Genomic DNA, 26,707 nt, shown 5'->3' on the forward strand with positions numbered 1-26,707 from the left:
CCTTCCCTGAACACTAAGTGAAAATCTCTGTGTCCCCCAAATGACATACTTATTCACCAACATGATTGTAGCTTTTCTTTCCAAATTCTTTCGAGAGCAATTGATGCTTCCAGCTTTTCAGGCTAATCGCAGCTTTGAGTATGTTCATGAGCAGAACTGGCATGTGGGGGAAAGGCTTTAAAAATACTTCTGATGCATTATGATCCTATTACTGCTTTGTCCCTTACCTGGGCTGCTATTTAAATAATGAAAAAATATTAAATGCTTACATGCGTAGAATGTGATGTGCAGTTTGGCCTTTTTTATGGCCTTTTTCACTGAGGTTGCAGTTCTGTACCGACTCCCCTGGGATTCAGTCCCTTCTAACAGATATATCAAGGACTGCATTGTGATTTAGGATGCCAGACTTTGCCTTTTTCTCAAGATAAGTTTATGTTGGGTACCTCCAACAGGATTGCTCCTCTGATTCGCTCAGGTTTCTCCTTTCTCTTGTACTCTAGAGAAAACAGATGCAGCATCTACCATTAATGCCTATTAACATAATTTTTATCAGATGACATTTTGGTCACTATGTCCCCATAAAGACAGGCCAAAATAAAGCTGCTTCGGGTCAGGCCAAAATAAAACTGCTTCAGGTCACTTTGGAGGTATGCTGTTTAAGAGATGCATGCGACCTAAGAGTCTGGAAGCCATGCCAAAGTCATAATCCAGTCCTAAGGACTGGAGCGCAGCTTTAGCGCAGCTTCCAGACTCTTAGGGCTCATGCATCATTAAACAGCATACCTCCAAAGTGACCTGAAGCAGCTTTATTTTGGCCTATCTGTACGGGGCCTATATATTACAGTGCTTTACTTTAGACTTCCTGTATAGTGTGTAAAAGGTGCAAGGCTTTGCTGCCTGAGGTAACATACAAAATTTTGCCAGCACACTTTTTTTTCCATTTCTGGAGGTTATCCAGAATTGCAGAATCTTACTTCCAGTTTGGTTATCATGGGGTAGCAGTGCCTTCCATCTTGCCTGAGGACAGCAAGCTAGCTTAAGGAGTGAAAAGCGGGCTCTTTTTCCAGCCTTGCACTAGCATTCTCTGTACCCTGGCACCCACCTCATTGGCTAAATGTAGTAGCCAGTCTTGGAAATGTAAATAATGTTTGGGTTAATTTGTTTTTTAAAAAATCACTTGCCAGTACAATATATCAACGATCCCCAATACCTCTCACCAATCACAAAAACAATTTTTGTTTAGTAGACAGCGTTCTCTAGGTTCAGGATCTTCAGAGATGAATTGTATCATCCAGGCGTTGGGGACTTTATAAAATAAACTATAAACTTCCCTAGTTTTTCTTCTTTGATTCCAGCCCTCCCCCCCCCTTTTTTTTTGGACAGCACTGCTACTTAGCAGCCCAGGAGAGCTATAATGCTGTCACTCCTCAGTCACTGCCATATGAGTAATTGTGTTCTCTGTTTTTCTAGTATTCTTCCACTGTGAATTCAGTCAGGAGAGAGAGACAGAATCATCTCTATTCTGTTTTCAGATCCTTCCTGGAGAGAGAGGAATTGTCTAGGCAGGTTTCTAAAAACATTATAGCTTTTCAGGCCATGATAGTGCTATCTTAAGCTATTTTTGCTGCCCCAGGCAAAAGTTATGGTTATTCCACCCCCTACACAAACACACACACAACCATTTATTTGCATTATCACTCCTCTTACAAAAGGGTTTTGGATCCCTTTTTGAATGTCACTAACCTGTGTTAGGGAATATGTTGGAATGGAAAGTAAGGAAGGCAGCAACAGCCTTTTTTATTCTCTTGCATATTGAAGTTTAACAGATATTGGATGAAACAGACAATGTACACCATCTGAATAATCTTTTCTTACGTATCATGACAGAGTATAAACATGCATATTTTGTATTTGGTGGCATAAATGAGTCATCATTGTAAAACAGGCCTGCCATACATTGGACCTGGATCCTAAGATGATCTGTGTTAAGGAATTTCATGGAAGGAATGTTTCTCATCCTCCTCCTTCCTGAAAAATGTGGCCTAGGACATGAAGGGCTGCTGTGGGAATCAAGGGAACTCCCTCTACAAACTTCCTTACATTAACTTATCTTTAGAGCTAGACTTCTCTTTTTCTTCTTTCCATGTACCTTCCTAAAGCTGACAAACATGAAAGTCAGGCAATTCATTCTGAGCTTCCATTATCCTTAGAGCAGCCTTCACAAACTGGGTGCCCTGCAGGTGTGGTAGACTATTGACTCCATCAGCAAGGCCCTTATGGGAGTGACAGTCCAGCATATCTGAAGGGCCCCACTTGTCTGGAGAAAGGTTGCCTTAGACTAGGGGTTCCTAACCTTTTTGACTAGTGGAGCCCTTATTTCTATGGGAGAGCCCATAAGAGGTCTACCCTATGTCTTATAAGTTAATTGTATTTATGTGTACAGTCCGCCCTTGCCTTACGGGGGGGATCTGTTCCGGACCCCACCACGTAAGGCAAATTCTGCCTATGCTCGAGTCCCACTGGAAACAATGGGGCTCGTGTGCGGCAGCACGACGGCGTGCGGGGTGCAATGGGCACGCACGCCCATTCATTTGAATGGGACGCGCCACCCCTTGCGCCCCACGCATGCCCCGCGGCTTGAGCGCGTATGCTCAAGACCACGTAAAGCGCGCCCGCGTATAATGTGGGCACACTGTATATATAAGAACATATTCTTATTCTTTAATTTCATTCAGTTTTAATTTCTTTCATTTTCCTGGAGCAGCAGCAGAGCACCTGGGAAGTGCACACAGGTTGGGAAGCCCTGCCATCAACTGTGTGAGGACGCGATGTGTGCGAAATAAGGCCATTTACACTAACTCAGAGAGACTTTTGTGTATGGTTATTTCTCCTATAAGACTCACCTTTGGTACTGAGAGCAGATTTTAGAATCCATCCCTTTAAAAAAAAACAAGGTGGGAAAAGTCCTGGGGTCCCTTTGTCCAGCATAGCTTAAAGCTACAGACACCATTTTGCTTTGCTCCTCTTATGGATGCTTTTTAATACCATATGAAATAAACCTATGAAATCAAATTTCCACAAATAAAACCTATTGACATTTGAAGAAAAAAAAGGCAAAGGGAATTCTTAAGTATTACTTATTGTTGTTGTGTTCCTTCAAGGCATTTCCAACTTATGGTGACCCTAAGATAACCCTAGCATGGGGTTTCTTGGCAAGATTTATTCAGAGGGAGTTTGCCATTGCTTTCCTCTGAGGCTGAGAGAGTGTGAGTAGCCCAAGGTCACTCACTGAATTTCAATGGTTGAGCAGGGATTCAAACTCTGGTCTCCAGAGTTGTAGTCCTGTGCTCAAACAACACCACAGTGGCTCATGCAAATATTGCGTTGCATGAGTTAATACAGGCTGTAAAGCAAGTTCTTTCACAATGCTTTTTTCCCCTTTACTAATATGGTCATATTCCTTTGGTCATGCCCTTACTAATTGCACTTCAGGTATCCTTTTTATAAGTCATTGCATAGTATATATCACAATATGGATATAATAATAATAATAATAATAATAATAATAATAATATAATGCAAATCTAACCATAGATAGATATAGAGATTCTTACTGCAGTTGAAGGCTAATTACATATTGCTGCCATATCTTCTTTTTGAATTGACTAAAAAAGAAAGGCATATTTCCTTACCATCCTCTCTTGTTTTATTCAACAAGAGTAGCAAAAGCCAAAACACTGAGAGGAATAACCTCTTTCTCCCAGGAGGGATGGATGTTAATTGTAGGGGAAAGTGCTGAAGAGTTTGATTGCAAGAGGTCGTGGAACTAGAGAAGAGAGAGATTAGGATACAGATGAGTCTCCACTAAGGGAAACCAAGTTCTTGCTCCTAATGATGTGCGAATTTAAAGAAGACATAAAGGACTGACCCAAATGATGGTTTGCACACCTAGCAGTTGCTGAATGTCATAGTCACTTGCTGCCTTCTCACTGGCCATTGTTGCCCTTTGCATCGTTGGAAACAAAAATTATGTGATGTATGCTCTGGCTAGTTTAGAATTTCAGGAGGCCATTATGTCAGCTGTCATAGCCATGAGGGTTAGCTGAGAGTCCTAACATAGCAAGCTGGTATAAGGTGGTTTGCTGTTGTTAACTGCCCTCAGGTTGGCCCCAACACATGGTGACCCTGTGGATGAGACATCTCCAAGCCCCCATGTCCTCCACTGCTCTACTTAGGTCCTGTAAATTCAAGCCCTTGACCTAATTGAGCCTAATTGGGCCCTTGGCCCTAAATTATTCTAGCCATCTGGACTGTGTCTTCCTCTTTTCCTACTACCTTCCACAGCATTATTATCTTTTTTAGTGAGTTATGCCTTCTCATGATGTGAACAAAGTATAACAGCCTCATTTTCATCATATTGGCTCCCAGGGAGAGCTCTAGCTTGATCTGCTCAAGAGCCCATTTGTTTGTCTTTTTGGCTGTCCACAATATCCTTAGCACTCTTCTCCAGCACCACATCTGAAATGAGGTTACTTTTCTCTTTCTTTCTTTCTTTCTTTCTTTCTTTCTTTCTTTCTGTTTTCTTCATGGTCGAGCTCTCACATCCGTACATGGTAATGTGAAATATAATGGCTTGGATGATTCTGACTTTAGCGCTTTACACTTTAAGATCTTGTCTAGTTATTTCATTGCTGCCCTTCCCATTCCTAGTCTTTTTATTTCTTGACTGCAATCTCTGTTCTGATCAATGTTTGATCCAAGGTACGGGAACTCTTTAACTATTTTGGTTCCCTCATTATCTAGGTAGAATTTATGTAGATCCTCCATGGTCATTATTTTTGTTCAGCAGTAAGCCTGCCTTTGCACTTTCTTTTTTGACCTTCCTTAGTAATTGTTCCAAGTCTTTGATGCTAGTAATATGGTGTCATCTGCACTAGTAGTATGGTGTTATTTGCATTTCTTAGATTGTTGATGTTTCTTTCTTCTATTTTCACTCCTTTTTCTACTGCATCTAAACTTGCTCTTTGTATGATATTTTCTGCATACAAGTTGAAGAAGCAGAGTGATAATATGCAGCCTTGCCTGCCCCCCTTGCCAACTGGGAACCATTCCATTTCTCCATATTCTGTTCTGACAGTAGCCTCTTGTCCTAAATATAGATTTCTCTAATCAGGATTATCAGATGTTGTGGCACTCTCTTGTTTTTAATTTTTTGTGATCTATGCAGTCAAAGGCTTTGCAATAATCTATAAATCACATGTTAATTTTCTTCTGGAAATTAACTCTTTTTGTTCTCAAACACCAACATTACCACCAATGTCAATTTAATATTTAGACCCCTTAATTATTTAGCCTTTAAATTTTGGGGTTTATTTCCTTGTCGTTTCGCTCTTCTCAACACTTTCCAGTTTATTGTAAGCTGATTTTTAAACTTTTTTTTTTAAAAAAAATCCTTTTTTAAGTCCTTCTGGAAAGCATATTATTCCACACAACTTAAGCTGATAGGTGTTTTACTCATGGTTCCACAAGGAGCAGTTTTAATGCTGGAAGTTGTTTAACTACATTCACTAGAAAGTTCCTTGATAAATCACAAAGCTGATATTTATTTAAAAGTTGAATGTTCAGTGTTTCACATGGCTAAACCATGGTGGGGTAGTGATGCTTCTTCTTGGTCTCCTCAGTTCTTCTGTGGCAAGGCAACAATGGCTATTGTCATTTTGCATGCTGGGAACAGATATCAGACATTTAGGGACAATCCTCTGAGCTTCACAGGTCTGGGAAGCAGTTTCAGATGGTTTAAAATTTTAAAACCAGCCAGTGCCACATTTAGCATAGTGAAGCTTTCAAGGGACCCTGCAACACTCTGCCATTTCAACCCAGAAATCACATAGGAAGTGATTTCATCTAGATCAGTGATTTCAAAGTGCTCCCTGGAGGGTGATGGAAAGAGCTGGTGGGTGAGGGGAAAGGAGGGCAGCAGTGGGGCCTTCAGCCAAAGTACTGATGGGCAAGAAAGACAAGGGGAACATTTGGACCATAGTGGGGATGATAGTTGCATGAAACCTCTTTTCAGGGATCACTTTCTGTGGTGGTGGGCCCTGCTCTTCACCTGCCCACATGAACTCACTCTCATGGTGCCATTTTGGGACAGACAGACTGACTAGAGTGATCAATTAGAGCACATGGTGGTGGAGGAGAAGCAGCAGTAAAAAGGAGCTTCCATATTTGGGACCCTGCTTAAGCTTTGTGATCTTTGCTGGGACTTGGCTGGCAGGTTAGAGCTGTACTGGTGCTTCAGCTTTCTTTCATCGGACAGGCCAAGAGAAGAGGTAGCAGAAGAAATAATGTTTGTATGTGTGGAGAGATGACTTGAATCTGTGTGGGGAAGGGGAAGTTGGGGAGGAGTATCCAGGGTTGATTCTCTGAAAGACTCCTTTGCTTCTTCTCATGGATTGAGAGTTCTTCCTTTCTGGGGAGAAAAGTGGGTAGCTGGCTGTGTCCCCTTTGCCCCAGCAAAGAAGGATGGAAAGTCCTCCCTTTGTGCTCAGTCACCTTGGGCAACAAAACAGCAACAAAGCAGCCGGTCAAGCAGTGGCTGAGAAGCCTCTCACCTGCACTGGCCTTTGCAGCATGGCCAGCATGGGAAAGACGCTTCTTGGTCATTGTTTAGTCATCTGCTCATTGCTGCTCCCAAGGTAACTGGATTCATCATAGAGATGGAAAAGACCACAAGGGCCATCTGGTCCAACCCCCTGCCATGCAGGAATTCACAGTCAGATGGGCATCCACCTCTCTTTAAAGACCTCCAAAGAAGCAGACTTCTCCACTCTCCGAGGGAGTGTGTTCCATGATCAAACAGCTCTTACTGTCAGGAAGTTCCTCCCAATGTTGATGTGGAATCTCTTTTCCTGTAGCTTGCATCCATTGTTCTGGGTCCTATTCTCTGGAGCAGCAGAAAACAAGCTTGCTCCAGCCTCAATTTGACATCCTTTTAAATATTTAAACAAGGCTATCATATCACTTCTTAACTTTCTCTTCTCCAGACTAAACATACCCAGCTCCCTAAGACTCTCCTCATATGGCATGGTTTCCGACCTTTTACCATTTTGGTTGCCCTCCTTTGGACATGCTCCAGCTTGTCAACATCTTTTTTGAATTGTGGTCCTTAGAACTGGACATAGTATTCCAGGTGAGGCCTGACCAAAGAAGAATAGAGTGATACTATTACTTCCCTTGATCTAGACAATATACTTCTTTTGATGCAGCTCAGAATCACCTTGTCTTTTTTAGCTGTCACATCATACTGTTGACTCATGTTCAACTTGTGGTCTACTGGGGGCCCATTCCCACTATTGTTTAAATCGGATCGTGTGGAATCACGATCTGATTTAAACCACCATGGTTCCCACTTGGGAACCGATTCAGAGAAGGCTGCGGGCCAGGGCTCATTGGATGTGCCTCCATCCAGCATGCCTCCATCCGTCCTCCAACAACATCCAGGACAAAGGCACATCCTGGGAGTCCTGGCTGTCAGCCTTCTCCGTGACCGCCACCTTTGTCCTCCAAGCTGCCGGGAGCTCCCTGAACTTGGCCAAGTTGGCTGGGGGGTTCTGGGAGTTGTACTTCAAAAAAAGAAGAAACTCCAAGTTGGCGGTGGCGGCGGTGGAGAAGGCTGACAGCCAGGGCTCCCAGAACGTGTCTCCGTCCTGGATGTTGGAAGATGCACAGAGGCACGCCGGACAGAGGCCCGTCCAACAAGCCCCGGCTGGCAGTCTTCTCCACCACTGCCACCGCCGCAGCAAGAAGGCCAAAGCAAGCGGTGGAGGGAGCCCTGACAGGCCCTGCCGCTGCCACCGGGGCCTCCAAGCAGGAGGGAAGGGGGGAGGGAGGGAAGGGGGGAGGAGGAGGAGAGGAGGAAGGAGGGAAGAAGGGAGGAAGGAGGAGGAGGAGAGGAGGAAGGGGGGAAGGAAGGAAGGAAGGAAGGAAGGAAGGAAGGAAGGAAGGAGGTATGGCTGGGAGGATGGAGGGAGGCATGGCAGGAGAGGCTGGGGAAGCCTCTCCTGCCATGTCAAAAAATAAGCCTGTCAAAAAAGGCATGTCGATTCCTGAAAGGAATCCTGAAACCGGCGCAAACAGTGGAAACCACTGTGTTTGTTGAACCAATTTCAGGATTTGGTTCAGAAACTGAATCTACAAGTATGTGGGAATGGGCCCTAGGACCCCTAGATCTCTTTCACATGTATAATGATCCAGATTAGTTGTTTAGAATTTGTAATATAACAGTAGACTTAATATTAAAATAGGTGTGTTGGGGCACTAGAGTTGTCACCCAAGAGGAAAGGGGGTGGTATCCTGAAAAAATTGGGGGATCACTGGTCTAGATGAAGAGTGAATTCGCTCCCCCAATAGCCATAAACTGAGTGGGTTCTATCTGCTACTTTCTCACCTCTGTGGTCCATTTCCCATCAGGAGTGCAGCAATTTAGCCTAATTTCTTTATCTCTATTCAATTTGCACCTATGGGATGAAAAGAGGAGAGAACAAAAGTTTTATATTCTGAAGACAGAGGTGTCAATCTGCCTTTGACTATGCTGGATGTTCTGGCTTTCTAAGCACAACTAGATCATATATCAGGTTGCCTATGGAGAAGGCAGGCTTCTTTTTCAATAAAGATGTTCAGCATGTCTAGTCTTTAGGACTTCTATGAAAAAATGAAAAAATATAACCACTCCCTGACAACCCCTCCAAAAACAATTTAAAGAAATCCAAACCAGTTGTCAATAATAATTGTTTAATTACTTTTTCTTAGAAAAAGTTGAAATTTGAGGGCACTTACTTGCATACATGTGCCCACCTTTACCATTATATATTATTTAGACCCTGGTAGTAGTAGTAGTTAAATAGAAATGTTGCGAGTTTTAGCACTTTTCAAATGCTCATACTTTTTACCCCTGCTTCAAGCTGCCGACAGCAAAGGGGAACAGATTAACTTTAAGAACCTGTGAAAAGACACATAAATCACAAAGGGAAACCTCTGGGCCCTGTGACCAACTAGACATCAGAAATAAATCTCAGGAAAAGCTTCATGATGTTTTCTTGATTTTATATTTAATGGAAGCAAGTGGGCAAGGGAAATACATTTTCCACCAAACTTGAATGCAAGAGTCATGGGATGCAATACCAACCAAAGACTAGTTAAATAGCACTCAAATCAACAGAAGTTAAGAAGGAATGCATCCATGAATCAGAGGCCAACCCTGGGTTAAATATGCTTTGCACATGCTGAATGCTTAGAAGTTATATGCAATCAAAGTTGAACTTTTCTTCATGGGAATCATATAAGTGTTTCTCCATATCAAAATTTTTTAAATACTGCACACAGAAATCTAGCTTGTGAAGGATTGCATATGCATATTCATATCTGTCTTTCTACAGCTTGAAATAGCATAGTACAGATACAAGTTGACCAACCCAGAAACCATCTTGGGTTCACCTTCCTACAGTGCTGAAAAGGCAGAAGATGTGGTTGCTGTTCACATGTGTATCTTCAAGTCATTTCAGACCTATGGCGGCCCTAAGAGTTTTCTTGGCATGATTTGTTCAGATGAGGTTTGTCATTGCTTTTCCCTGAGGCTAGAGCATATGATTTCCCAAGGTCACCCAATGGGTTTCATTGCTGAGCTGAGAATTTACCTTGGTCCCCAGAGTCATAGTCCAACATTCAAACCACTGTGCCAGTCTGGCTCTCACTTTTTAAACCACAACTCCTAGAATCTCCAGCCACAGTGTCCACTTTGCCTTGAGGTTTCTAGGAGGTGTAATACAAAAAAATAAAAAATAAAAAATAAAAAAATAAGACAGCCATAGTCTGACAAGAAGATTTGATAGTGAGAGATGGAAATGCAGCAGAATATTTTGTACTGAAAGTGTCAACGCAATGCTAGGTAATTTTGAGAACTGTTGTTTTGTGAGACATTTAGCCTTCTCTGTCAGAGAGCTTTGGTGCCAAAATAAGCTACACTTCTCAGGATTCCCTAGCACAGAGCCAGGGCAGTTAAGGCAGTCTCAAACTGGATTATTTCTGCAGTGTGTTTTGGACCACAGTTATCAGCACTTAAAAGATAAGGAGTGTTAAGATAATTAGGGGTCATTGCAGGGACTGAAGGTAAACCTCACCCTCCTGTGTCTGATAAGACTTCCAAGGCTTTATACTTCCACTTCACTGCTGTCCTGGCATAGATAAAGAAGGACAGTTAAAGAAATTTACCTGCTCCCTTTGCCAAAGCCACAAAAAGCCTAGTCCTGGTGTAGGAATGGAAAGAGGGAATTGGATGTCAGTATCTAATTAATAAATTCTCCCCAGGTAGCTTTTAGTTTACCTGAAGCTGATCAATATTCCCTACGGACATTTTCAGTATGACCCAGTTTTAATTTATGACCCAATTTCTCCTAACCAACAGATCTAATTACTTTGTTGGTTTATTGGCTTTGCTATTTGTGTTGTATCCCTATTTCAGGCACAAAAGCATTACACTATCCAGGAGAGAAGAAAATTTTTACAAGTTCCAAAGACAGGTGCTTAGTCTGAGTACACTGACTGAATAGCTCATGAAGGATAATGTATAAGTAGTAATGGTGCTTCTGAGTTCCATAATTGCTCAGTTCAGAATATAGGTTTTTGCCATCCATAATGCATTATCAGCGAATTGGCCACTAGTTCTTTCCCCTTCAAGCTCCCCAGAAGCCTCAAATGGTTCATATTGTGCTCTATGTGCACTGCCTCTGTGTGCTCAGCACTTGTGTCCTGTTCTCCAAAGGCAAGGCAAGGATGGAAAGCAAGAGTCAAGTGTCTAGGCAGGGGGAGGCATGGAGACTTGGACTGTGAAGGAGTAAGGTGGTCCAGAGTCAAAGCCAGCAAAGGTCTCAGGGTGTAGTATAAACAGTGAGTAGGCAAGACGTAGCCAGTGTTTAGTGGTTTGAATGCTGGGTGACCTTGGGCAAATCACACTCTCTCAGCTTCAGAAGAAGGCAATGAACACCCCTCTCTGAACAAATCTTGTGAAGAAAACACCATGACAGATTGCCCTTAGGATTGTCATAAGTCAGAAACAACTTGAAGGCAAACAACAACAACAGTGCAAGAGGCATAGTCAGAATAAGTCCAAGGTCACTTACAAGAATGAGGGTGCAACAATAGTCTGAGAATAGGCCAGAAGCTAAATTCAATGCAGCCTGAGGAACAATACAGGACTTCCATTTGAAGGCCAGCTAGGCAGGTAAGGCATAAAGGTTTTCCAATGAATACTGGTATGTCACTGTAGATACTGCTCTGTCCTGGAGCTTTTAATTAGAAACTGCCAGTCTCAGATGAACTTCAGCTGCAGTGCAATAAAGCCTTCTGGAAGGAGTACTCATAAAAACAGCCCTCACATGGCGAGTCCTTTACTCACAAAGAGCCCTTTGTTGCAAGTGAGCATTTTGTCTTCACATGAAAGTACATCTGGTCTTTTTTCTTTAGATGCTGGAGTTCTTGGAGGCTTACAAGTTGTTTCTTGACTCTCTGTCATGGAGACTCATTCTTCACGAGGGAAGAGACCTTAGATGTCTTTTCCAAGCACAGGTTCAAGTCATTTCAGGGAAGGGGGATAACTAATTGTTGGAAGTTATGAGTCTTCTTCCTAACAGAAATCTTGAAAGTGAAGCATGACTGATTTACCCAAACCCACCTGCCATGATCATCATGTAGGCACCAAGCAATGCTTGTCCTAGATGAGCTGATGGAATTTTGCAAAGCAGTGCATATTTTCCCTGTCTTCTATGATTAAGTCAATGATCCATGAACCACCATTGACTCATTAAGAATCTCATGCCCACACTATACATGTATTTTTTTAAAAGTCTTCTGACAGTTTTATCCCATGGCATTGTGCCGGAGAAAGGAAGGTATGGTGGTAACAGAGTGAAAGTTTGTTACAATGGAAGGCAGGATAGATATTTGAAAGCTATCCCGCCTTCAGTTCACTCTGTTCCCCAAAATGGATTGGAGAGCTTAACAACCATGCCACAAAACCTTGCCTTGCTCTTTTGTAATGCCAGGTCGGTCAAAAATAAGATTCATATCATCTATGACCTTCTCTTAGAAGAAGAGGCCAATCTGGCTTGCTTTACCGAGACCTGGTTGGAAGAGGACAGTGCAATAACTTGGGCACAGGCCCTCTCAGCTGGGTACTCAGTCATTGAGCAGGTAAGAGGAAGTGGGTGAGGGAGTGGAGTGGCTCTGGTTTACAAAAACAACCTTACCTTGACCAGGATACCTGTCCAGAAAATGGTCCACTTCAAGTGTACAGTATGTACCTAAGCCTGAAGACCAAGGATAGTTTGGGGATTCTGTTAGTATGCCGTCTACCCCGTTGTCTAACAGACTCCTTAACCGAGCAGACACAGCTGATCTCAGAGTTGCAGTTGGAGTCGTCCAACTTCGAATTCTGGGTGACTTCAACATCCCACTCGAGACCAGTCTATTAAATCTCACAGATGCGGCTTGGGAGTTCATGGAATCCATGACAAATATGGGCCTATTCCAGTTGGTCAGTGGGCCTACTCATTGTGCGGGTCATACACTTGATTCGGTCTTTAGTATGGACCAGGAATATCCATGGGTGGAGGTAATAAAAACTTCCCCATTGTCATGGTCGGATCATTTCCTGATCAAGGCTGAACTCAGAGCCACTGTCCATCCCGTCGGGGGTGGAGGACCCATTAGAATGGTCCGCCCTTGAAGGCTAATGGAACCAATTGGATTCCAGAAAGCCTTGGAGGGTTCATAATAATAATAATAAAATAAAAAAATTATTTCTATACCGCCCTTCTATATAATCAGGGTGGTGTACAACATTATAAAACATACATACAATAACATGAGTATACAGTTAAAATTAAAATACATCAATACAACAAGAATTAAAAACAATCTAACCAGCTTGCCACTGCTGGCATTGGGGGGGGGGGGGAGAACTAATTGGGGCATTGGTTGGTAATACCAGTGATTCTGTCGAAGCTTTGGTTAATACCTGGAATAACGATCTTACCAAGGCTATCGACACGATCGCTCCCAAGCATCCTTGCCAGCCTGCTTCAAACCGCTGACCATGGTATACAGAAGAACTTAGAAAGATGAAGCGGGTTGGACAACAACTAGAGTGCATCTGGCGAAAAACTCGACTCTTATCTGACAAGACTCGTCATAGGAATTTCCTTCGTTCCTATAGAGAGGCAATACGTGCAGTGCAGAGAGCTTTCTCCTCTGCATGTATTGCATCTGCAGAGTCTCGTCCAGCAGAGCTGTTTAGGGTGGTGAGGGAACTGACACAGGTTCCATCTGTGCAGAACCCTTTACTTATCCCAACAATGGCCTGCTGTGATGCATTTAACAACTACTTTGCAGATAAAATCTCTCAGATAAGAGCCAACTTGGACGCCAGAGTTATAACAGAATCAACTGATGAGGTGTCCAGCAACTCCGCTGATGTGGTTATACTGGATCAATTTATACTGATGACATGGACAAGCTCCTTGGTAGAATCATAGAATCATAGAGTTGGAAGAGACCGCAAGGGCCATCCAGTCCAACCCCCTGCCATGCAGGAAATCATAATCAAAGCATCCCCGACAGATGGCCATCCAGCCTCTGCTTGAAGACCTCCAAGGAAGGAGACTCCACTACACTCCGGGGGAGTTTGTTCCACAGCAGAGTGAGGAAAACAACTTACCCTCTCGACCCTTGCTCTCCATGGCTGGCCATCCAGGGAGGAGATGCCTTGAGGGTGTTCTTAAGGGACATCATCTATGCATCCCTTAGGGAGGGTCATGTTCCATCCTGTTTGAAGGAAGCAGAGGTTAGGCCACTCCTGAAAAAACCTTCCCTTAACCCTCTGGATATGAAGAACTACAGGCCAGTCTCTTTACTACCATTTCTGAGCAAGGTGATCGAGAGGGCGGTTGAACTTCAATTCCAAGCTGTCTTGGAGGAAACCAATTATCTTGATCCATTTCAAACTGGCTTTAGGACGGGATTTGGGGTGGAGACTGCCATGGTTGCCTTAGCTGATGACCTTCATCTGGGCATCGACAGGGTTAGTGTGACCCTGCTGGTGCTACTGGACCTCTCAGCGGTGTTTGACACCATAGATCATGACATCCTCTTGAATCGCCTGAGAAGGATAGGAATAGGAGGCACTAAACTTCAGTGGTTCCGTTCCTTCCTCTCGGGCAGATTCCAAAGAGTGGTGCTTGGGGACAGTTGCTCGGCAAGGAAAGAGCTTAATTGTGGCATCCCACAAGACGTCATCCTGTCCTTGATGCTTTTCAACATTTATATGAAGCTGCTGGGAGAGGCATGGGGTGGGGTGTTATCAGTACACTGATGACACCCAGATATATTTCTCCATGTCTCGGTATTCACTTTTGACTTCAGATGGTGTCTCGCCTCTCAGTGACTATCTTAAGAGAGTAATGGATTGGATGAGGGAAAACAAATTGAAGCTGAATCCAGACAAAATGGAGGTATTTAAGGTATTGGCTCCAAACCCAAGCATCGGGATACAATCTCCAGTCCTAGAAGGTGTCACACCCTCCTCAAAGGACTGTGTTCACAGTCTGGGGGTGACAAATCAGGTGAATGCAATGGTCAGGGGTGCATGTTATCAGCTTCGGCTGATACGCCAGCTGCGCCCTTTCCTGGAAGTCAGGGACCTTGAGAATGTAGTACATGCGCTGGTAACCTCACGCCTTGATTTCTGCAATGCACTCTACATGGGGCTACCCTCGTGCTTGGTCCGGAAACTTCAATTAGTTCAGAACATGGCAGCCAGATTAGTCTCCAGAACATCCAGAAGAGACCAAATAACACCGATCTTAAGATCACTCCACTGGCTGCCCATCAGTTTCCGGGCCCAGTACAAGGTGTTGGTTATTACCTTTAAAGCCCTAAATGGCTTGGGTCCAACCCTGCCTTCTTCCATATAATCCTCCCTGCACACTTAGATCCTCAGGGAAAAATTTGTTACAGCCTTGTAAAACAAGGCTGTCTACGACCTCCCAGAGGACCTTCTCAGCTGTTACTCCCAGATTGTGAAATGGCCTGCCAGATGAGATCCGTCACATTACCACTTTAAAAAAGCTATAAAGATGGATCTCTTCTGGCAGGCCTTTCCTGAATAGTTCTCCTTTGACTTCACCACAGTTATTATATTGTTTTTAAGTATGTTTTATGTTTTAAATTCTACATTGTTTAATTGTATTTTAAGGGGTGGGTGGGTTGAGGGTTTGGACTGTATATTTTAATCTTGTAAGCCACTCCAATTGCATTTTGTAGAGAGGTGGGATATAAATACATTTTATTATTATTGTTGTTGTTGTTGTTGTTGTTGTCTGTACTGAGTAGAATATATCCAGCCAAGAAACTTCCTTTCTCTCTTTATTTTTAAGTATCCTAGTTGTAAATCTTCACATTGTTCTCTGCCTTATGGCCATCATAAGGACATTTTCTCTTGGAAACACTGGCAAAAACACTACCTCATTTAAAGCAAGTGCCCAGGATGAATAGCAGGGTGGTGTGTACTGTCTACAGTGTTCACTGACTATTAATTGTTACTGCCTGGTTGCTACATTGATTGGGACTTTAGGAACACAGATAGAGAGATATTTGTAACAGAACCTTTTAAGTGGCTAAGTGATGGACATACCAATTTACAAGCCACTTTTGTGTTGTCTTTCAGTGCAGTAAAAATTAATCCCTTATCAGGAGACCAGCACTGTCCAAGACAGTTACTACCAAAGCACCACGCACTGCTGTGTTTCTTTTTCTATGGAAGTGGCAGCCAGTCAAATAAATAAGAAAGCAATGATCTATGGGAAAGAGTGAAAAATAAACAAGAGACATGGATGAACCATAAGCCCCCCCCCCCCCCACCTCACCCATGCAGAATTTTTTAGGAATTGCTGAGTGGATTCTCTCAATACTCAGGACATCTAGTATTTACTGAAGAAATCCACCAGAGCTTTGGGCTCATGAAAACATATTGCAGAATCAGATCCATATGTTTGGACTCGTTCTGAAAATGTCAGACTTGAGCTCTGATATCTCAAGGCTCATTCCACCCACCTACTCCATACATGCTACCCCCTCACTGAACTGACAGAACAATTTTCTGTTCTTGGAACTTTCAGACCCAACTCACAGCACAGAGTCTTCATTTCTTTGGGGATTCCAAGTATTAGAGCTCTGCATAAGGGGACTTCTAAGCCTCTTCAAACACCCACTGCACAAGGCTTTAGTGTAAACAAAGGGTGAGATGGAGACACGTGCCCCAGCTCTCATCCTTCCCTACTCCTAACTTTCCCATGTTGATAGGAAAACCTCCTTCTGGGGGCCTTTCAGTAACGGACTGGCTGCTAAGAAAAGGCCTTTTAACAGATCAGTGCAGTATTTTTTTCAACTGATGTGTTTTCAGAAGTGCTCTTTAATTTATAGGATCTTAATATTATAATTGAAAACAGCAATAAGAGCCAGCTGAAGTTCATAACATGAAGGGCTGACAATGAGTAAGTTTCTATTAAGTTTATGTTCTGCTGAAACAGCAAATGTGAAAATATGGTTTTTGTTAACTTAGCCATATAGGTAAAATTAATATACTGTTCATATTCATAAATGACATAATGCACACATTTCTGTTTTTATGATGGGCCCACATCCCAAAATATGTTGGTTTTTGTTTTTGTTTTGTTTTTTGTTTTTTGCTTCTCATTCAGTCTATATAAAATGAAAAGCTTTCTGGCACTCCAATAGGAAATATCCCTATCAGGTACCTGTCAGTCCTACAAGGGACAAACATGGATCCATACCATGTAGGGCTTTAAAGGTAACAACCAACACTTTGCATCTTGCTCAAAAACTAATTTATAGTCAGAATTTAATATTGGTGTGATATGATCATTCCTAAAGCATATCCCTGATTCTCTTTAAAAATGCAAAGCATTTTCACAGAAAGTAAGGGAACCAGATCTTTAATTCTGTAGGTTAGTCCCAACTACAGTAGAATCATGTAATCAGTTGGTGGATGGTAAGTCAACACACAGGTAAATCCCATTGATTCAGTGGGTCCCCACTACTTGGAACTAAAAATAGGCATCAGAACCAAGCTTCCTTTGGACATGCGCATGCGCACACACACACTGCTCCATAGTTAATAAACCTGAGCAAAGAAAGCAAGACACAGATTGAAGTCATACTGTTATTCTAGCCAGGTGCACAGACACAGAAAGATGTTGCAGAGAGGTCCAGCAGGGAGAATCTGGGAAAAGTATAAACAAGGGGTGAGTGCGGGAAATTGTATCCCATATTTTCTCAAAACATTGTTAGGGTGACTATAATGAAAGGACTTCCCCATCTGCAATTTGAACACTAGATGGAGGCATTTGTGTTGTCCTTTCTGTGTAAATGTAGGCCACCAGCTGGGATAAAGCATACTTCCCAAATCTGGGGGAGGAGGGAATTAACTTGTTATCAGTGCTACTAATAGTTAATGGCACATGGAATGGGATGGCAATAGCTAAAGGACAATGTATTTGAAACACTTCCCCATATATAATACAAATACTCCTTCCGTCTCCTTGTGGGCTACTTCTTTCAGCCACTGAGGGCCTGTCCTACATTTTACAGTCCTTCTTAAAATGATGAGCAAGAAAATAGCAGAGAATTTCCTGGATTGCTGAATATTCCTTTGGCAGGCTGCAGCTAGTTTTGACCTACATCTTTAAGCACCCTCTTCAGTTCACATCCTGATTACAAACACAGCCTTTTTTCCAAGGGGTTTTTATTGAGGGAAATATTTGGAAATATCAAAGGCAAAAAAGAAAAGAAAAGAAAGAAATTTTGAGAAAGAAAATGATAAACAGACATAGAAAGTAATACTTTTGGAAGCTAGTGACTGTGGACAAGGAACACAACCAAATCACTGTGAGTTTCTATACATTGCTAACTGAAGAAGAAGCACGAAACAGTTATTTCTTTATTGGGCCAACCAAAATGCACATTATACATGTTGCAAGCTTTCAAAGCTCCACTGGCTTCTTCATCAGGTGAAGGTGTTACAAATCATACTGGGGAAAGGGGGATGATGTTAGTCATAGGCCTGCATTTTATTAAGATGTTGTGGTTGTTGTCCTCAGTTCAGATGGTATGGAAGGGTATCAATGCAGGTGGGGCCCTCCTCCTCTTGGCTATGTGGGTACCGGAAGATTCAGTCCAGGAAATAAACTTTACATTCCATTAGCAAGACAAAAATCTACTGCCTTTGAGATCCTTTGAGCAGTAGCTTTTTGTCTTGCTAATTGTCATTTAGTTTTAAGGAGGAAAGGTTACCCATGGAAAGGGAGATGTAAAGATGTTAAGTACCTCCATAAAGGGTGCATGGAAAATAGAGTGTGTTCTAGGCCATGTTTTGATAACACTTTTTAAAAAATGAAATCAAATCAGAGATAAGTATCAAGTTAAAATGCAATTTGATAATATTTATAAAGTTATCAGGACTCAAGGATCTCAAAGGCAGTAGATTTGCCTTTATAGGTTTGCTATTAAAAATTATTTGGCATTACAGTATAAGCAGTGGTCAAATAGTGAGTCTTACAGCAACAAAACCAGCAGCACAGTGAAAAGTTAACTAGTTCAGCTTTCTGCCAGTGAAAATAACACTGGCCATGTAGATTAATGGAAAATAGAAATATTTACATTTAGATATACATCTGGCTCCCAAAGCAGGTTTACCAGTACACACACACACACACACACACACACACACACAAATCAGGAAGCAGCTGGAAAACCCAGGAATGTAGGCCTCTCTTAAAACCCTCTTCTGTTACCATTTCTAACACATCTGCATCTCGATACTTCAGAAATCAGGGTACTACATAGCATTGGTTTGTCCTGATGTTCACATTATTCTTATACTGTTGCGATGTTCCTTTGCGTGTTTCCTCAAGATTAATCCCTTTGGTATTCAAGTGAGAGTGTGGCATAGGAGTGTAGCTTTATTCATGGTCTGCTCTTTTAGTGGAAGTGGTTCCTGAACAGTGTTGGGACCTGTGACATATAACCAGAGCTTGGAAATGTTGCCTTTTTAGGCCTGTAACTCCAAACTCTTCCAGCCAGTATAGCTAGTGGATTGCAGCCAGATTTAAGTTCAACAGGGAAAAATAGCCATGAGAAGTAGTCTAAAGATATTTGGGATCATCCGAAAAGTCACATCAAAAGGCTTAGTCAAAAGTCACACACACACACAGCCATACTGGTTGGAGCATTCTGGGAATTATAATAATAATAAAAAAAGAGTTGCATTTCCAAATTCTACACATGAAGATTAGCAAAACAGCAACAATATGAACAACAACCATTGTCTCTCAGGTAAAATTTCATAACATTCATTTTGTTTCTCAAATGAATATGGAATTTTACTCAAGAGAGGGTGAAGGATTTCTTTTGGGGGGGGGGGGTTTGGTAATCTTTATTAAAACAAATGTAAATAACTGGAATATGAGTAAGAATAGTGAATGAATAGGAACAGTAAGACCAGCACAGTGAAAAGGACTTAGCTATCAGGTTGTATCATTCAGAAAGGCCCTGAAGCCTAGGAATACTAGCGTCTGTGGTTTTCTCCAGGGAAGACAAATAAGAGGGAAAATCTCTGAAGTGAAAATTCAGGCAAGTGATGAGCAATGTTAGTCTCTCTCTCTCTCTCTCTTTCACACACACACACACACACACACACGAAGAGGCTTGAAATCAGAATATGTTAAGCGTGTGCTGCCTTCATGCTCTACTTCTGCCCCACATCTGGATGGGAAGTGGACTCTTATCACTCTCTTCTTCTTCCCTGAAGCTCCCAAGACTCCCTTCAATGCATTCTTCCATTTCTGCTTTCTAATGTGCTCTGTTATGGCCTGGGGAATTATTCTAGCAGGAAGAGCAGCAGGAGATGCGCTCTGTCTGAACATTAGCTATAGGCACAAATAGTGTAAATGCTGTGTTTCCCCATTTCCTTCTCATGTTTGTTCTGTGCAATTACACACAGTTCATGCAATGCTAGGACACACCTGATATGAGCATGGCTCTCCCGCCTATGCCCCAGATGGCCATATATAAACTATAGGGAGACTGAAGGAAACAACCAAAGAAAAGACAAACACAACATTTGGTAGCTCCCATCTAATTGTCAGGTCTATTGATACATTTGTTCTGCACACAGGTAGCAGCTGCTACATGTGGGACTGAAATGGTTCTTTAAACAGCTTGAGTTATTCAACAGCTTATGCTACAAAGTAATGGTACGTTAGGCTCCCATACATTTAGTGTTGGTCCAGCATGGGATGAAAGTGCAAGCTTTAGGTCTTGTGGCTTTAGGTCCCCAAATAATGAAATAGAAGACAGCTTGGAAAATTCCCTTTTTTGGACTCTAGCTCCCAGAGCCAGGTTAGTTATGCTAGCTTGGAGGATTTGGAGAGCTATAATCCAAAAAGTAATTCTCTTCATCATAGTCTGTGATGGATAACTGGGATCATACTTTAGCATGCAGATGCCATAAGAGAAGTCCTGGCCCTGGTGAAGACATTGATCTGAATCCCACATCCTGCAACAGGACTTTATTCTTCTCCCTTTCATTCTATACCATTCCATGTCACTTGGAAAAAATTGCCCAAGAGGGGCTGTAGAGAAAAGTAGAAGAACCACCCTTTCTAGTTCCACAGATGGAATCATTTCATTTACTTGAACAGCTTTATTGGACAAGGACCAGGGACCATACTGGTTGAGGAATTCTGGGGATTTCACAACAAATATATTTCTGTGTTCTACTGCTGCTACCCAGCTGTGTACCTTTCCTGCCATCACAACTGTTCTACCATCTGTCTGTCCTTGGAAGGAAAAAACCAAACGGTCCTGGCTGCCCTGCCAAGGAATGACAGCACAATGCTATTGCAGATGTCCATCATTGGGTAGTCACTTATGGAAGGCAAGGCCCAAACTAAGAGGTTTATCATCATCATCATCATCATCATCATCATCATCATCATCATCATCATCTCCCTACGGATTGAGGCGGGTTACAATAACATAAAAATAACAATAAAATATATAATACATATAGAGCTTGGGCCCTTTCACACTACACACATACATGTATAACACTATGGTTCCCTTTAATAGTTATGGTTCCACCCTGTGGAATTCTGGGATTTGTAGGTTGGTCAGAAGCACCAAAGGAACTCTCTGGCTGAGAATTCTGCATGTCCTCCTTCGACTACAGCCTCCAGTATTCCACAGGATAGAACCATGACAGTTAAAATGGAATAATACACTGTACTTATGAAATGTAAAAGGGCTCCTTGTTTTGTTTTGTTTTGTTTTTGTCAATGAGATGTTTCCCAACCTGACCACTGGGAGTTCTATCTGGACATAGACAGGAATGCCCATGTAGACAAGAATGACTGATACCTACAAATGGGTATCATCTTGGGTTCAAAGCACACTGCAGAAAGAAACCAGTTTGAAACTGCTTTAACTGCCTGGGAATTCTGGGAACCGTAGTTTTGTGAGACATTTAGTCTCCGCTATCAGAGAGCTCTGGTGCCACAATAAACTACTATCCTCAGGATTCCCTAGTACTGAGGCAGTGCAGTTAAAGCAGTCTGAAACTGGATTATTTCTGCAGTGTGTTTTGGACTTTGGTCATTTTTTGGGGTGGCTCTTTCCTGCTTCTGGGAGGGTGGGTGATAAGGGTAATGCAACAGACATTCATTTGAAATAAACAGCCCTTTGGCCTGGAATAATGGCTGCTACAACAGTTTTGATTTCTGCTCTTCAGTTGGACCCAGTGGGGAACAGTACACTTAAAGTTTTTGAAGAAGAGGAACCCTAGTATCCAGCCACTACGGTTCTGATACTGGAGTCACCAAATGTGATTATCAACACAGAGAGATGCTATTAGAAAGGGAGCTCTCTGGCTGAATATTCTAAATGCTCCTTCCTAAACTGCAAATCCCATAAGGCAACAGGAGGCAGCCAGCACAGTTAAAATGGAATAGCAATGCTTTAAGGGTGTAGTGTGATAATCTCTTTAGGATTATCCAATTGATTACATGATTCTACTGTAGTTGGGACTAACCAACCCCACTCAGATGTAATTAGGTTAGCAGCAGTTATAGTAATAGTTGTTATTCAGTGTCCTGCCTCATTGCCTATACAGTCATCCCTCCATTTTCATGGGGGATCTGTTCTACACCCCCCCCCGAAAGAAAATGGAAATTCACAAATATTGAAGCCCCATTGGCTTGAATGGTCGTGCACTGCTGCACATGGCTTTGCATGTACACTATGGCCATTTTAACCCTTCCTGCTTGCCAGTCTGCAGAGGACTGAGACCACGGACTCAAAGTCTTTGAAAATTGAAGGACAACTGTATTCTCTTTGAGGTTCCTGCAGGTGTATGAATTATTTTCATTATTCACACAGGCAGTGCAGTGAGGGAACTACTGTGAATCTAAGTATTGTTTTTTTATTACCATGGGGAAGGATGGATGGATGAAAGGATGGATGGATGGATAGATCAACAGACAGACAGACAGACAGACAGACAGACAGACAGACATTAGCTTGTTGTAACATGAATATTAGTTCACTTAAAAATAAATGAAGGAAAACGCATGTAACAGAAATACCACCCCCACAACTTCAGATGAAATTTAGTGTATAGAGTTAGAAAGACTGTATTGGTACAGTATAACTGGCAGTCTGTACTCATGAACTGAAGAAAATATGGTGGAGGAAAATTTAAAAATCAGTTTGTAATAACATGTCAGAATGCTCAAATGTTCCCCCCTCTCTCTCTCTGTGTGTGTCTCTCTGTATATATGTCTCAAAAATTCCACTGATAAAGACCAAGTTCATTGCATGACTCCAGTGGTTCTTTTAACCAACCACATGCAGATAATATTCACACTTAAGTTTTTAAAAGGCAATAGTTTACCCTAGCAGTAACTTTGACAATAAAGTACTTCTTTCTAGAAGAGTGGTCATATTTAACTGAATGCTGTTGACAATCTGGGCAATACAGAAGAGAAGCACTTTATTGGAGTGCTGTTTGAAAATTCAGGGCCCATTAGGCTTCCATCTAGAGTGCAGGTCTCAATTTCAGCACCTTGGCCAGCTCTCTAAACAAGGAGAGGCACTTTAGAATGGACAAACTTGATTTTCTTTTCTTTTCTTTCCACAAACATTTTTCTTAAAGCAGGAGAGGTGTGGCATCCAGTACATTCAACAACCATGCATTTGTGTTATTATGGGTCCTTGAAGATAAAACCACATATTATTTAAAGTCACTACCTAAAACATCATCCTCTTGTTTATTTCTCCTACTCAACCCATTAATATTGTGTGTTAAGACTGTGTAATGTGATAACATTCCATGATTCCCCCCCCCCCCCATGATTCACCACAACATTATCATTTGCTACTTATGGGGTTAGGATGACAATATGTTTCATGTGATGATGCCACCCCATGTGCATTTGGGTTTTAATTTTTTTTTATCAGTTCTTTGTAAGAGTGCTTTTATTGATAGTGTTTTTATAACTTTGAGATGTTTTGGTCAAAGACCGTAAATAAACATACATACATACATAAAGCCACCTCATGTCGAAAGTCTTATTGTTTAATTGATTTATACCAGTCCAAATTTGAGCGTTAGATTTTCATATTTTTATATGTGTTGATTTTCTTTTGTCTTTCTAAAAATTATCTTCATTTTTGCACCAGTTTGATTTTTTTTAGTCTGCCCCCTTAAAATATTTGCATTCTCTGCAATTTGCATTAGCAATGGATTCAAGTATAATGTCCACTCTTTTATTCAAGATAACATCAGTTAGTTAAAACATCTCAGAAGTAAGCTTGTAATGGATTTTTGCCCATGATTAGTAAAAGAAATGACAGCTAAACCCACAGTTAAGTTCCTGCCCATGGGGAAAAGAATCAATTAATCTTATCAGTAAAAACTGTTATTTGAAACTGTTATCCTTCAAATTAGTTAATATGATCAAATAAGACATTTTTATTTGCTGAAGTTATTATACATGACAATCTAGGGGAAAAAACCTATGTTATAAAGATTGAAACAGCAAATTGAAAAAAGTTATTGGCTAAGTAGAAGAGTAAAATTTTTATTTGGCCAAGTTTGTTTTAAAATACATAATATTTAAAATACACAATATGTAAACCACCTCGATTATCTTTGATAGAGAGTTGGGATGCAAAGAAAATTTGTATTTATTATTATATGGCCATCATTAATTTTTTACACCTTTCAAAGTTATAAAGCGTTAACACCACTTTAGATACATGTGTCTGTTCCATGTTAGTCAAATATAAAATATCCCATAATTGAATATATAATTTTTTTAATATAACAATCTGTTTTAGCCTGTACAGATATAAGATTGCAAGAGGCCTAACCTTTTAAAGGTACCCAAATTATTGAGCCATCAAAAACTATATTGTATTAGCAGTATGTGATGATGAAAATATTGTTTCTTGAGAAAAATAGCTTCAACATTTGAGTAAGAACTCAACTTGCATGCAAGGGACATGAAGGTAAGCAGGTATACTGATGTACTGTACACTAAGACAGAACTATGAAATGTATCCCTACAAACAGCATTTCACAAAACCTAGTGACATAGCAATAACAAAATTTTGATTTCCTACTGGGGTGAGTGGTGAATGAGAGAAGTTGTTTTCTTTATTTGATTCTTTGTGGGAACAGATGCCAGTATGAAAAATTCTGGCACCTTACTAGCACTGCAGTGCAAATTATTAGCAGGGGGATTGTGGTTTAATAAACTGATTATAGTGATAAAACATGCACCCATAACTATGAGCAGAGCAGCTGTTAAATACTTTCCAATCCATGGAGAGGGAAGCGATTTGGTCTAGCTCATTGTTTGGGGATAAGAGACAACAGTGCAATTGAATGCTAATTGGTTTAGGGTGAACATCAACCACTGGTGGTGCCAGAGATTCAGTTCTTTTTATGATGGTGGGCTATTGTGGTGGTTTGATCACTTCTTCCATGTCCCTCCATGCAGCTGCTGAACAGGGAGAAAACCAAGCTGCTCTGACTTGAAAGGGTTAATGGAAAAGGCACAACCTTATCAAATGAAAACATCAGTGCTCATATGGGTGTCACTGGGAATGAAGCAACTTCTGTCTGACTCCAGCCAATCCAACATTTATTGCTAATACTTGTGAGCTGGTGCCAGACAAGACAAGGGCCACTCCTCACCCATTAGTGGATCCCAGCTCCACTAGTAGGGGCCCCTGGAGAATAGTGTTGTTCTCTGCAAGTGTACACAGGAAGGACTTTTCCAGAGTCTACCACAGAAGTTAAATCAAATCTAAAGAACATATAAAAGAAAATGTACTTCCATTCAACTTATTTATCCACTGTAACATTGGTGATTTTCAGTTGTGGTGACATCTGGAATAAAGAGGTAAGGTGTGTTACCTGCCATTGAGTTAACTAGGACCACAACATTTGACATAACAAGATCTGCAGTGATACAAAACTAGGAGGAACCCTGTCTAGAGTGGGAGCTACATTATGAACTCCTGACAAATGTGAGGGTGAGGGTGTGACTGTCCTTGCTATATGTATATATAATTATGGGCCAAAATAAAGCTGCTTCGGGCCACTTTGGAGGCATGCTGTTTAAATGAAACACACATCTTAAGAGGCTGGAAGCTGTGCCAAAGCTGCTCTCCAGTCTTTAGGACTGTAGCATGGCTTTGGCATGGCTTCTGACCGCTTAGGATGCATGCATCATTTAAATAGCTTACCGCCAAAGTGACCTGAAGCAGCTTAATTTTGGCCTGTCTGTTCAGGCCCTATATCACTTTGTGATATACCACCCATACTTTTCCTCCCTCTATAGGTGTGTAGATTTATAAGGGTAGCCACACTGCATGCCTTTTATGTGGGGCTAGATGCAATACTGACACTCCACCTCAATACTCATTCTTTGCAAGTGGAGGCAAGTAACAGTTTATTTTTCCACTAGTGATTTAGAGTACGATCATCAGCCTCACTGTCTGAAATAAGAGAGATTTCAGTGAAGTTCCCCATTAGCAGCCCCCCCCCCCTGAAGAAACCCCCTCCCATACACACATACCTCCCAAACTCAGTTTCTTGCAGTTGATGGGGAATCTTTAAAGGCAGAGGTGAGGTCTATGGCAGGAAATATATCCCTGCAGCAATATACCAACCACCATCTTTTTGTTTGTAGCCTTAGTGTCTTAAGGAGTCATCAATCCTCCTGGCTCTTCAGGGACCTGTGACATAGTCCCTTTAATCTTCAGCATTTATAGTCTGGATACTGTCACCAATTCCTTTTCAAATATATCTTCCTCAAAGCCACACACACCTTTGAAATTTCCTGGCTCAACTGCAAGGTGCTCTCTCTTTAAGAAGCCTTTGAAGTCCACTGGGAAGTGGTGCCTAACCCAGAATGAAGCTGTCCAATATATTTGACAGGTGCAGGGCCACAATGAACCTTTCTTCCTGTGTTTCTGTTTCTGGGTTAACTTCTAATCCTTCTTTCAAACT

This window comes from Sceloporus occidentalis, unplaced genomic scaffold (genome assembly GCF_023333645.1).
Source record: "Sceloporus occidentalis isolate IW3139 unplaced genomic scaffold, rSceOcc1.0.p SCAF_1, whole genome shotgun sequence".
Classification (NCBI taxonomy): Eukaryota; Metazoa; Chordata; class Lepidosauria; order Squamata; family Phrynosomatidae; genus Sceloporus; species Sceloporus occidentalis.